This window comes from Linepithema humile, chromosome 3 (genome assembly GCF_040581485.1).
Source record: "Linepithema humile isolate Giens D197 chromosome 3, Lhum_UNIL_v1.0, whole genome shotgun sequence".
Classification (NCBI taxonomy): domain Eukaryota; kingdom Metazoa; phylum Arthropoda; class Insecta; order Hymenoptera; family Formicidae; genus Linepithema; species Linepithema humile.
This window is the reverse complement of record NC_090130.1, coordinates 4,899,418-4,912,313: the sequence shown is the minus strand read 5'-3', so window position 1 is coordinate 4,912,313 and position 12,896 is coordinate 4,899,418. Positions and strand designations below refer to the sequence as shown.

Genomic DNA, 12,896 nt, shown 5'->3' with positions numbered 1-12,896 from the left:
CGGAGGATAAGTATACGTTTCGTCGCGTCGTAAGGGAAGGCAACGATGCTGAAAGGCGTATTAAGGCGCACTCGCGTGAACTTTCGGTGCTTTCGTTTCCTTCCGATCCGTATCGAAGGCGCATAGCTGCGAGGTCGCCGTGTCGAATGTATTAATTTAACGTCCCCCTGTCGATAGACTCGATAGATCAAACGTGCCGATGGAACGGAAGCGCGAGCGAATCGCTAATTGTTTTCCTTTTCTTTTCTTTCGACGATGGAATATGCGAAGTACATTAGAGGGGATTTTTTAACGGTGCGCGCGGTTCCATCGAGCGATCGATCGTAATTCGCATTTAATAGGAGCAAGCTGACGATTGCGAAATCAATTAATCCGTTAATCGCGCGCCTAAAACCGATCCACGACACGAATCGAACGCGACTCGTACATGGCGTAATAACCATCACTTATCCGTGATTACCGCCACGAGTAATTTTAAGTGATCTTTGTGGCCACGTCGTGCGAGATAATGGTTGGGTTTAATCTAGGTCCACATGCGACCATGCGCGCTCATACCACGAGCCACGCAATAGGTACCGTTTTCCGCGCTTTGTCCGCCGTGAGAACGACCTTCGAAAAACACCACAAAAATTAGAGGCGCAATACGCCTCGTGTATGATCTGTGAATACGGCCGGGAAAGGCCGGCAACATAAGTAGTTATAATTCGGTCGGTCCGCGTGCGAACCTTCAATTATACCGGATGATTCTCGCGTCTGGTAATCTCCTTCGGAACTTAGAGCCTGGTCTAAGCGGATAGCCGCTCGAGTTCGACTGAGAAACTGGACCAAGGATATCAATTATGAGAGGCCAGATCTGGATTTGGATCATTACTGAGATTTAGATTAGATCTAAACTACATTCGATTGTTAAAGCCAGCATGATTATTAAAGATTAAAGCGGAGAGCCTTGACAATAAAATTAAATCTCACTAATAGACATTAAATATAAATCTTAAATATCTTTAAATGATTGAAATAACTTTAAAATAAAAGAATTAAATTAATAATAATTGTGGAGCTGATCCGACCAGCTCTCTGAATGAATTATTTCGGACTATTCATAGCAGGATAGACAAAAAATTTAAGGATTCGTTTCCTGTAGTAAACATCCTGAATCCTAAGGGCGACCTTGCCCCAGCCGTTGTTCGCCCATACGTGTATCGCGAAAGGCAGCGTGCGTAAAGGCTGCAATCATCATATTTTTCGCACAATTATTTCTGTGATTATAGATCGACCGGCTCGCGTGCAGGATTCAGAAGATATTGCCCCAGATATCTCCGGCGGAGCGCCGGGAGTCCCGCGAGAGTGGCCGCAGGAGCGAGAAACGAGTCGTGATCCACCGTACGAACGGTCGGAGGACGACGGTGGGATCTTTTGCTTTCTAATCATTCTCAAGGTTAAGCTCCGGTGAACCTGCCGGCTTCTGCACGATGTCGGTTAGAGGCTTGCCCGACGCTCTCGTCCTCTTCCTTTCGCCCTACCCCGCTCCGCCACCCGCCTCCCCGCCGCCCCTAATTGTGCTATATAGATCGTCGTATAAGGATACAACCTTAGCCTCGGGAATAAGACGTCGTCGACCCGCTGCTCGCACGGCCCGCGATTGTCTCTGTCGGTCGAGGAGCAGCGAGGATATTTCTATACCGTTAAGCGATCGGAACGCCTTGCGCTCCATTGTCTCCACGGACGCATATATATGTTTATCCGCACGGAGAATATTTATGCCCGCGTGCCGGGAGAACTCTCCTTCTCTTTTATGGGTTAATTACCGTCGGTGCAGGCGCGTCGATCGCAACGAGATGTCGATCTACGATGGGCATCTTGAACTTCGACGGCTCGATGGAGCAAAGGAAGATATACGAGTCCTCGCCGGGACGGCGCGAGGTCGCAAACTATTCACCGATGATGAATTCAAGATAAAAATTAAATAATTTTACAAATAAATATTTTGAGTTATCAATGACAGCGTTAATTGTGTCAAAATATTAATCGCACTACGGATTAAAATTTTAAGACTTAAATGCGCTACATTTGAAACGTAAACGAATATCAAATATGCATTCCCTAAAGTATTTATTTCGACTTTACTCGCTTAATAACGATCGATGATGTCAAAAGACAATTCTTGCTTTGAGAATGCGAGATACACGCCCAGGCAAGATTGCACGTCCCGTGCGTCGTTCGTCAAAGACGCTTTCGCAGGATTCGTCCCTTTTGCGCCGGTGCAGCGTCTAAAACCACCCAGGTAGCTGAATGTAACCAATCCTGGCGGCCGGGGCACGTCGTGTGAATAGGTGAGAATGAAATCCAAGCGAATATGTCCGTCGTGTCGCGACAAAGGCCGGCGCTGGCCGCGCTATCGGGGTCCCGCGCTCCGCGCAAGATAAGTAAGTGCTTTAATTTATTCGAAACACCTCGGTTATTAATCGTCCGGCTCGCGCGCGGACCGTGACAGGACCAGAGGTCAGGGGGAGGCTGGGGACGCGACGAAGAAGAAGGGGTTAAGAGATTGGGTCCCCGCGTGCGTCCGCGCGCATCCTTCGCATACGTACGGTCATATACGCGTATAAATACGCGGGTACAAATAACGAACACGCGGCCGTGTCCCGGCTCTGAACTCGTTGGAGGCAGGCAACGCGCCCAAGAGCTTGAACCAGAGAAATGTTTTAAGCGAGGCACACTCACGGGCGCCCACGCTCGTCCGCGGCAACAGATGCGCCGACACGCGCGCGCACACCGCGCCGGGCCCTTATTTCAACCATAAATTAATGTTCCGTCTTCTGCGTATGCATAATTGTGCGAGCCGCGCTACTCGACCCTCCCTTCACCCTTACTCCTCCCCCTGCGCATCAGTTCTACACAAACCGGACGCCGGACCGGCCGCGACGACATCGCCGCCGTGGTTGATATCAATGGCGATGACACGTAACGAGGGCTCTAATGGACACCCGCGTGCGCGGGATGTACGCGATATATCCCGTGTATTATCCACGACCGGATACGCGCTCCCGTGACGTGTCACCCGCCAGGACAATGCTGGTAGGACCGTCCTACCCGCGAGATATTTCGCGGAGACCGAGTTGGCTTGTACTTGGCGAAAAAAAAATTGGTTAATCGTGACAATTACAAGCGAGCGGATTGAATAAGTAGATAGTTTCCTTTGTGCACGGTTGCGGTCAATAATAATTGCTAAAAAAGATCGCGTACAAGACTGCCGAGTGCTCCTCAGCGTTGAATTAGCATGAGAGGGACGGGACATCACTTTCCGTTTGTACATCGTATACAAGCGTGATAAAGATGGGTCTCACGTTCCTGCATTTACATTCGACCTATTGTCTCCCTCCCTCCCGCCCGCCTCTTTCTTTCTCTCTTCGACAAACCGAGGCCTTCGCTCTTGAACTCACCACGGTTCGCTTTCGATGCTATTTTCGCTGCCGTCTCCACCGCTACATCTACCGTTGCCCTGGTTAAGAGAAGTTACTTAACGTCCTCAACGGTCTTCGAATACTGAGATAACAAAACAAATGTCACTCTTGGGCCGCAGACCTATGTCGCGCAGTGTCTGTCAATTGTAATGCCACACTCCGCGTACATAATAAGTGCGCGCATAATACGTGTCCTTTCCCTCGCTGCATCCTGCAGTACGATTCTCGTCTTGTCTATTGTTCATGAATCAAGTCCACTTTCAATTGTTCGCTTCCACATATATTTCACGCGCCTTATACGAGTACTTACTCGAATAATTTAAAGAACGAGTTCGAAGCATTTCTTAAACTTAAGAAAAGATATTTCTGTGCGAGTATTGCAAGTATTGTCGATACTCAAATAACAGCGTGTAGTTTTAATCACTTTTGTGTCGATAATCGTGTAACATTGAGAAAATATCTCAATAAAGATATTATCACGATTATAAAAATTATAATTACAACCGTGAGAAACGTCCGTGGAGCGTTTTAATGATTAGCACGAATCATTAACTCGAATAAACGTGTCTATTTATTTAGCTGTGCGGAGCAATTGCTGAAAGCGGCATGATCGCGTGATATCGCTGGAAATAATAGATCGCGCGCGTAGGAAAATAGTAAAATAATCGCGGTCGACACGACACAATACACATGTTTGCAGCGCGCAAACTTCCACGGCGATTCGCCGAGTTGCGCTCTCGCGGCCACCTCGTTATGCGCGCTCCAGCTTTTATCTCTCGAATCCCGCGGTGACGAAGCCGACCTGTCAGTCACGTACCGGGGTACGTACGCGGGATCTGATTTTATCAGCCGAGTGTGCTTTTGCATACGGCGCCGGTGTACCCACGCTGGTACACATGTGTCGCCTTCGTGATGCTGCCTTTTCATACTTCGTCGCGGACGCGGAGGCGACGATAACGCCGTTTATCTCGCTGGTGAATGCACTTGTAATCCCGCGCCGCAACAACGGGAACAATTCAAACACGTTCTTAGGAAATTGAAAAATTCCCACATTTTTTTAAGCTCACCATGAATCTTGCTATTTAATTGTCATAACGGACTATGTACTGCTATGCCAAATGAAGGAAGAAAACCGTTATCTTCTTTTCACCGGTGAAGAGATATTAAATTATAAACAATCATTTATTCGCGCATAAAGGAAAAATGTATTAATATACAAAGCTGAATAACGTAAAAACGACTTTTAAAAGCAGGTCTTTATGATATATAATTATATCATAAAGACCTGCATATATAAAATGATTTTATTTACGGTTGCTTCAATCATTATAAATTTGTGTTTTACTTCGCTACAAAGAAGACAACAAGGCAGCAGCAAACAAGCGACTTGAATTACTTGGCCGGACGACGATCTATAAATCGTAGCGATTTTAACAGGCGGTACACGTCGGATGTCACCATTGGGAAGGCGACCTCCGTATACGCATCGTGGCCGTGCACCAAGTATATATAAGAGCGTACGGCTCGCGTTTAAAGCGGCGAATTAGCGTCCCACCCGCCTTAATATCGGCCAGCACGATTCTTTTGGAACGCACCGGAGTGATTCGATTCAAGGTCGGACTGAAAAGGCCGGAGATCGAGACACCGTCCACCGCTGCGCGTCGGCGATCGCGATCATTCGAACGTTGTAAAACACAATTTTTTTTTCTCTTAAGAACGCTGAAAGAACGCGAGTGCGAAAAAAAGATATAATCATAGTGATTTGTAGCGATTTGCGGATCTCCTTTGGAGAGAATACGCGAGCAAAAACGCGGTATCGCGCGATAAGTAAATCGAGAGAGAATCGTGTAAATTAAGAGAGATCGTGTAAGGTAATGATGATGACGCGATTTTATCGTGATCATTGTGAGAGATCGCGCGCGAAGGATACGGTATTCTGCTAAAATGTTTACGGCGGACGATCCGAGCGAAAGAATACCGCGCAGTAGGGAAAGTGAAAGATGCGGCGGAGTGTTTCAAGGATACGCCAGCGCGCGAGCATATAACCAGGTTACTAATTATATCGATTAACGGGCTAATGCATCTATTCCGCGCCGTTAAAACTGCCCAAGGACTCGCGTCCTTGACTTTGCCAGCCGCTCTTCTCACGACTGGTTTCCCGCTACGCCTGTTTGCTCCTTCCTGTTTCCTAGTACGAAGATCGCCGATAACGATCTGATCCCAAACTCGTTATTGACATACACCTACGCGTCGAACACGTTGAAAAATAAAGAACCAAAATTTGATATTGATTTTCTCGGAACGAGAATTGAGCCTTAATTAAAGCCAGATAAACCGCAGCGTAATTTAATGAAATTCGGTCGCTGAGACCGGTATGTGCCTTCCTGGAAGAAGCTTCGAAATTTAATTAAAAAACTAAATCATCGGGACGGAGCCTGCTGTAATTTAACAAAGCTTCCGAACTTGAGTCGCGGGCATCATAAACTTTCTCCTATCGCCTCATCGCTTTATTGCTTCGGTTTCGTAACACAGGCAGAAGTCGCTTCGTGTGCATCGACGCGATAGAAAATGGACGTTCGAGACTCGCGTAAAAATGCTTGTCGCATTATCGAACGATCGTAGATAACCGATGTACAGAACGCGGAGCGCGGACGGAGGTGCATGCGATTTGTGTTACTTTTACCGGCGCGAGATCTCGAGGTTACAGCCGGGAGAAGAGTTTATTTTTACTAACAGGTGATACATCCCGCGCGTGTTCGGCCGAGGCCAATAAATCCTGGACGTGTCCTGGACGCGCGCTACGTAGTAACGCGGTTCTCGTAATTATTGATTTCGCAATGGCCGACGCGATCGAGTATATGTCCGAATGCGGTGCGCGAATGACTCCGCTCACGTATCCGCGCGCCAGACTCTCTATTAAAGACAATCGCTAGCGTGGATATTCCGTACGAATGATTAAGTACGTGCGTCAATGATGCAAGAGGCGCGGAATGAGAATCGAGTGATCAATGTTCGATAACAATGTATTTGACACCGTTTGCAAACTGTAAAAGAGAATGATAAGCGCAACGCGATTTATCACAAGTTAAACGGGAAATAATTGCTTCAAAAATACAGAGAACTTTGATCGTATGTATATGTCACGTGAAAAAATATAATTTCAATAAATAAGTTTTTAGAGATGGACGACGCAATGATCGAATATATCCCGTTTTTAGGAAAAATCTAAAAAATTCAGGAAGTACGCGCGCTTTTCATGCAAATGAAGTGTGAACGAAGAGAGCAACATTTCTTATAAGATCTCGAAAGCTGATAAACGTATACTTATTTTACACCTACCATACCTAGGCGAGATATTAATCTAATGGTTCTCGTTCTGTTACGTTTCATGCGCTGCTCTCCACTCGAAGCCGACCGTCCGCGATCGACACTCGCCTATGAGAAAGATCATCATTTCGCCGTGTAATTACGCCGCCGGGATAATTTGCAATACGCGATTCTCTCCTCCTCGGCGCATTGTTTTCCAACTCGGTCAATCGAGATGGCCTTCGATCAAATATCGAGGATCGATAGGATCAAAATCTCAGGGTCGCTCGCACGGATTCGCTGCTCTCCCTTGTTGCCAATTCATAACCATTCTCGGAAATTTGCTAGAATCTGCATCGATCGTGCATCCGCGACAATTCACAATCGATTGACTCAAGCGCATCGCACTTTAAGAGAAGTTTATTTATTTATGTCCTTGAACAAAAAAATATTATTTATGCAAATTGAGGGAAGCATAAATATGAAATAATTTGATTCGTATAAAGTTTTGTCGGCCCTCAAATGATTAAAGTTCAGAAAGTTTCGCTTACCGCTTAAAAATAGTTTTAGTTTTATTAAAAGAACATAATTCCGGGAGCGTAATTCTGGTGGATTTTACGATCGTGCGCGCGTGATGCTGATTGAAAGAGGCAGTCAACGTCGATCGATTCGTCGCAATAAATCTCGTTTCTGTGCAATCCGTTAGACTTGGTAGTTGTACGACAGAGAAAGAGAGAGAGAGAGAGAGAAGTAGTGTGGGAGCTGGTGCGTCGCGCGCGAGTTCGCGTGTGTCACCTCTGGCACTGCGCCTTTACCGATGCCTCGCCGTCAACTCGTCATTATCCGTCGGCGATGATTACAATTATTATTCCGGTCGGACCAATAATCATATCCTGCACAGCGTAAGCAGTCGCCTACGATTGCGATCGGCGATCACGTACGCGCCGTCCCTATCTTTTGCAACGTCGCAACTTTACGACGAGCGAGAAGCCCCCCATGAATTTTCCGAAGACCATCAATAGCGTAATCCTTCTTATCTTAATCAGATATAAATTGTAAAACCACAGGATATAAATAGAAAATCACTCTCTCTCTACAAATCTCATAACAGTTGAAGTTACATAACTTTTCCTCCTTTCGTGCATTGGAAATTAATTATTTGAATTATTATAATTCTATAATTGTGTAATGATCGAATATACTGACGTTTGATCATTCATTTTAAGATCAAGTTGAACGTCGACCTCAAACCCATATTAGATTACGCTTTCGAGATTGCAGATTGCAAATTGAAGTTCGACCTATCGGAATAAAGTGGGCTAAGATTGAGATTATTAGATCGGTCGAATTCTAATCTCGAATTCGCAATCTCAATCTGCTACGCGCAGTCGCGAGCCTTAGGTCGCACGAGCGTCGAAAAGTTCGCTCTGCTGTTTCGGAGAACGACAGCAGGACTCGCGGATATGCATGTCGTGTCGCGCCAGTAGGATAGGACGCACTCACGCGCCATGAGTCAGATATCCTCCGGGTTTCAGCGTGCCGGGTCAAGGGTCGTCCGCATTTGCTCCCATCTCCGCCTACCTCCTTCCCCGCCGCACCCTCGCTATCCTCGCAGTCGCATCCATCGCATCACACCGTGGGTCTCGGTGTCCTTGATATTAGAATGGTCCAGGGGAACGCGCGCATCCAGTGACCGTTACACGTTGCGCCGATCGCGTACACACGCGGGTCTAGCCACGACACGGCACAGACGGGCGAGATCGTCGGATGACGACATTCGTTTTATTACCATCCGACAACGTTTTCATTCGATATGCGATTCACTCCTACGACTTTCAGACTATCCTTCCTTTTTTTTCTCTCGCCGCCCGAGTCAGGATCCGCGGCGCAGGAGTCGATAGGTAGGATCTGTAGATCGCGTCAATTAACGTTGTCCGACAATCTCGTCGACAACGGCAACAGGATCGCGTCGCGTTGCCAATTTTTTTTCTCGCTGTCAATATTTTCGAAAGTCCGGAAAAGAAAAAAAAAACACTTATGCATACGCGAGCGACCATAGCTCGCGGCGATGCGTGATCTTTGTTGCGCCGATTCCCGATCGATTAGTTCACAAGACGAAGCGTTTATTGCTCATTACCAATACTGATGCGCGCGGCGAACGCTCGACGTCGAGAGCCGGCAGAGATAGTTGCTGCGCCGCGTAATCGCTCCCGAGAGCGCCTATATGCGCGTTAAAAATCGTATGCTCTTCTCTCGAATGGCACTCATCACGGCGAAGATGATGATTACCCACCGGCTTTTACATATTCATCACGCTCGGCAGCCGAGGCGTACGTTCTGTTATCGACAAATACGTAAAAGCATGGCAGGCGCGCATTACGCCAACTGACTCAGTCGTCATTGTATCGCGCGAAGACTAATCGCCGAGAGATAATCTGCGACCGACGTTCTATACGCGAGCCCTTTACTCCCGCGAGTTGGATATTGATGGATGAATGCCGCTGACAAATAGAGATTGACGTGTTCATAGAGTTGTCGCGCGTAATGTAGATGAAATATAGATGTCAAAATCATCCGTTCTGTTGGAGGTTACTTAATCTTCAAGTTTTATTCGTTATTACGAGACGTGAATAAATTCATCAAGCGCTGTGCAGTTTGTAAACATTATGTAGCGCATAAAAGCGCGCGAGGATTATAAACGGAGTAACGACGAGTGTGAGGATTTTTTTCTCAATTCGCCAAGTTATATAATACGTATTGAGATCGAGGAGGATTAGCAAATTTAAAAGAAGTAATTTGTGAGGACGGTCGCGGACGGCATTCGTAAGCGGAAGCGGCGACCGTAGCCTGAATTAAGGATGGTACGGGCATCGACACAGTATCGCGTGAACGTGGTTGTAAAAAAGAACGCATAATACACGGCTCTTAGAGTATAAAGTAGAAGAGAACTATTCCGAGGCGCCCGGAGGCGATTACGAGCGTGGAATCCGCGAACGAACGTGCGGCGATGAACGAGCGACGGCGACGGCGGCGCGTCCGATATTTTCGACCGGTCGCGACCGGCGCGATGCGATTACGCAAGGTGAAGGCGGGTTAAAAGATCGCCGTAGCCCTGCAGTCGCGGGAGACCCAGTTCTCATCTATTAATGCACAATTACCGGCAAACAATGTGATTACGGATGGCGTTTAAGTCGTTACGCGATGCTTACGAGCCGTGGCTCTCCATCGGCTCTTGCACTCGATAATGCCTCTTCCTCTTCTATCTCGCTCCGTCTTGTCATTTCGCCATCGGCCGCTTCTAGTTTCACGGCCGGTGTGCGAAGGATCGTGTTACGTTCGCGCTTGAAATCGAGCGGCAGCCGCCGCGACGAAAATCAATGATCGTCTAAATCGATACGATGAACGAGCAGCTGGCCGTTTAACGAACAGCGCCGGCGACCGGTCCTCGCGAGGCCGATCGATCTTGTCGGGGAAGATCGATCGACTACACTCAGCAAATAAGCGCGACTACGTGCATTGTGCATTAGCGTAGACGAGGTTCAAGGATGCGGCTTCGCGCGCAGAAACAGTCGTCATCGAGGGTACGCGTTTCGCCAAGTTCCGGTATCGGATCGGCCGATGAGTCACCAAATATATATTATGAGATGAAATAAGCGGACGATCGAGGCGATGCGAGAAGCATTTAATCTGCGAGTTGATCGAGAGCCGATCGTCACACGGATAACAGCAAAAGGATTTTCGAAGAATTGCATGCTTCATCGCGACTGAAACGTTCGCAATTTCATCACGGTCCCCACTTTCGCACCCGGAAGCTAGTTATCGGTTGATTGTTCATTAAGTTTCGACCGCGCAAAAAAATAAACTGGATCGCGAAGTGCCGTAATGCGCTCCCGATGAGCGCCGGGGTCCAAAAATGCGCGCCATGTGCGCGGCAAAGGATATTTAATAATGCATTAAAAAAAAAAAGGTGTTATTGATTTGCCGAATCGAGGCAGGTATCTGTTTTCGTGATTTCATCGAGGCCGCTCGTGCGTCATTACGGAGACAGGAGAATCCACGGAGAGTTTCGGATTATGTAACAGTACTCGCGTTATTATTAAAACGAATGCTGGAGCTCACATCGTGGCGAGAATGTATCGTTGTAGCCGTTTAAAGCCGCTTTGCAGGCTGTCGCGTCTTTTTATGCCCGCCGCCGTTCAGTAATCTTAATCCTCGTCGCTCCGAATGACTTTTATTGCGAGATATAACGTAATTAGGGATCCCGCAAAATTATCTGTGCTTTCGACCCGGATAGCGGCGTGTCACGATACATCGTATGCCTGCCGGCGTTGAACCGTTAAACAATAATAGTCCTTAGAAGCGAACGCCACATCGTCGAGCGTTCACACGGTCGATCTGCTCGTAAATTCGATATTTATATTTCATCCAGGAAATATACAAGATTCCTTGCGTATTCGGTCGAGGAAAAACAATAACACGCGACCGCCTCGAATAATATTTCCCTCGATTGCGGAAAACCTGCGACGCTTAAGATTTCCTCAGTCTTGGAGAACCCGTTGAACGATCGAATTGTCTCTCTCTCTCTCTCTCTTTCTCTCTCTCACGCGCCGTTCGTTGAATTTATCCCGTATTGCCTGCATACAGGCACGTCGATCGTTCACTATGCTAAACGAAGGCAGCGTACGACGAATACCGCACAAATTGCTACGCTCGTAACAAATTCATTAATTAGAGACCATGACTCACGTCATCCTATCTATCAGCAACGCCTTCTATAGATGCCACGTTGCGGCAGGTCTTTACACCCAACGGGATAAGAATAATGAGGTGTTTCTCGTGACTTTTTTTTCAGTGATTTGCAAACAACATGCGAATTATCTTAAAATGAACACCTTGCACATTGCGCGATAAAAACAAACACATTATGCGTCCAAGTGAAAATAAACACTGATACTTAAGTTTAAATACGATATTTAGCACATTCAACGTTTACGTTTTAAAGTCGCATTTATTAGTTCTAAACGTTTCTATAAATAAATAAAGAATGTTTCGAATAATTTAATTCCGTAAATAGAATGAGAACAACATTGCGTTCTGCGATTAAAAACTTCCGAAGAGAAAACGTTACATGTCACATGCGGAACATTAATCTTTTCTCACTCGCAATTAAATATTATTAGCTTCGAAATTAAGCTACAGACGAAAAAATAAATTTCATATCCTTTTCTTGTATTCAGACACATCTATAGCGAGTGAAGAAGACACACACGTTCTGACGGCAGTGAATTATCGATGCCCGGGATACTTCACTTGAACGATTCGGGTCATCGAAACTTGAGGGAGGGGGAGAGGCTTAATTTCAATGACCTGTAAGTCCTCTTGCGGACAAGCGTGCCACGAATGCCGGTGAGAAACTGCGTCTTCAATTACTGGAGCAATTCGGAGCGTAGTCGATGGCACGACGAGTCGCATGACCGCTTTCACCTTCGGACATTTTTGTCCACGCAACGGAATAATTGTATTTTCCGCGGAGAGCACCGTGCGCGTCGTGCCGGATACACCGGGCCGTGCCGGTACGCCGTTCGGCCTCACAGGCGGGCCTAAAGGGCTCGAGTTAACAAGGAAATTCTAATCGCACGCGTGACACGCGTGTACATCGCTTGTACGAACAATAATAATACCGGCACGATCCGAGTCACGCACCGTGAGGACGCCTTTCGGCATTGACTTGCGGAACGAATCTGCGCGGATCTCAAGTACTGTGAGAAAGCCGCGAGGGCGAAACCTCGATCAAGTCAGGCACTAGAGAAGATGAGAAACGAGTGGCGAGTTCCGCGAACCGTAGATTGATAATATAATGTAAGTCGGCAATTACGCAATTATGTGATTCCCGATCTATTTAAAATTTTATTTTCGCAATTATTTACGCAAGTCCATTTTACTTCTAATTTCATTGCAATAAGATTAATTATAGTACCGAACAGATTTATTTATGCAATCTGTAATTGTTTTCTGCATAATTGCATAAATATTTTCTGAGGCCATAAACAATAATTTTTATTATTCAATAAATTTTGAAAAGTGAAAAAATGGCGACGGCAAGCAAAAACCTTATACTTTTTAATCTCT

General features: G+C 46.6%; 1 long non-coding RNA gene across 2 annotated transcripts in view; it reads right to left on the bottom strand.

Moving 5' to 3' along the window:
* Positions 1 to 12,896, bottom strand: part of LOC105676432 (uncharacterized) — a 202,142-nt gene that overhangs the window by 48,456 nt on the left and 140,790 nt on the right. The gene's annotated exons all lie outside the window — the stretch shown is intronic.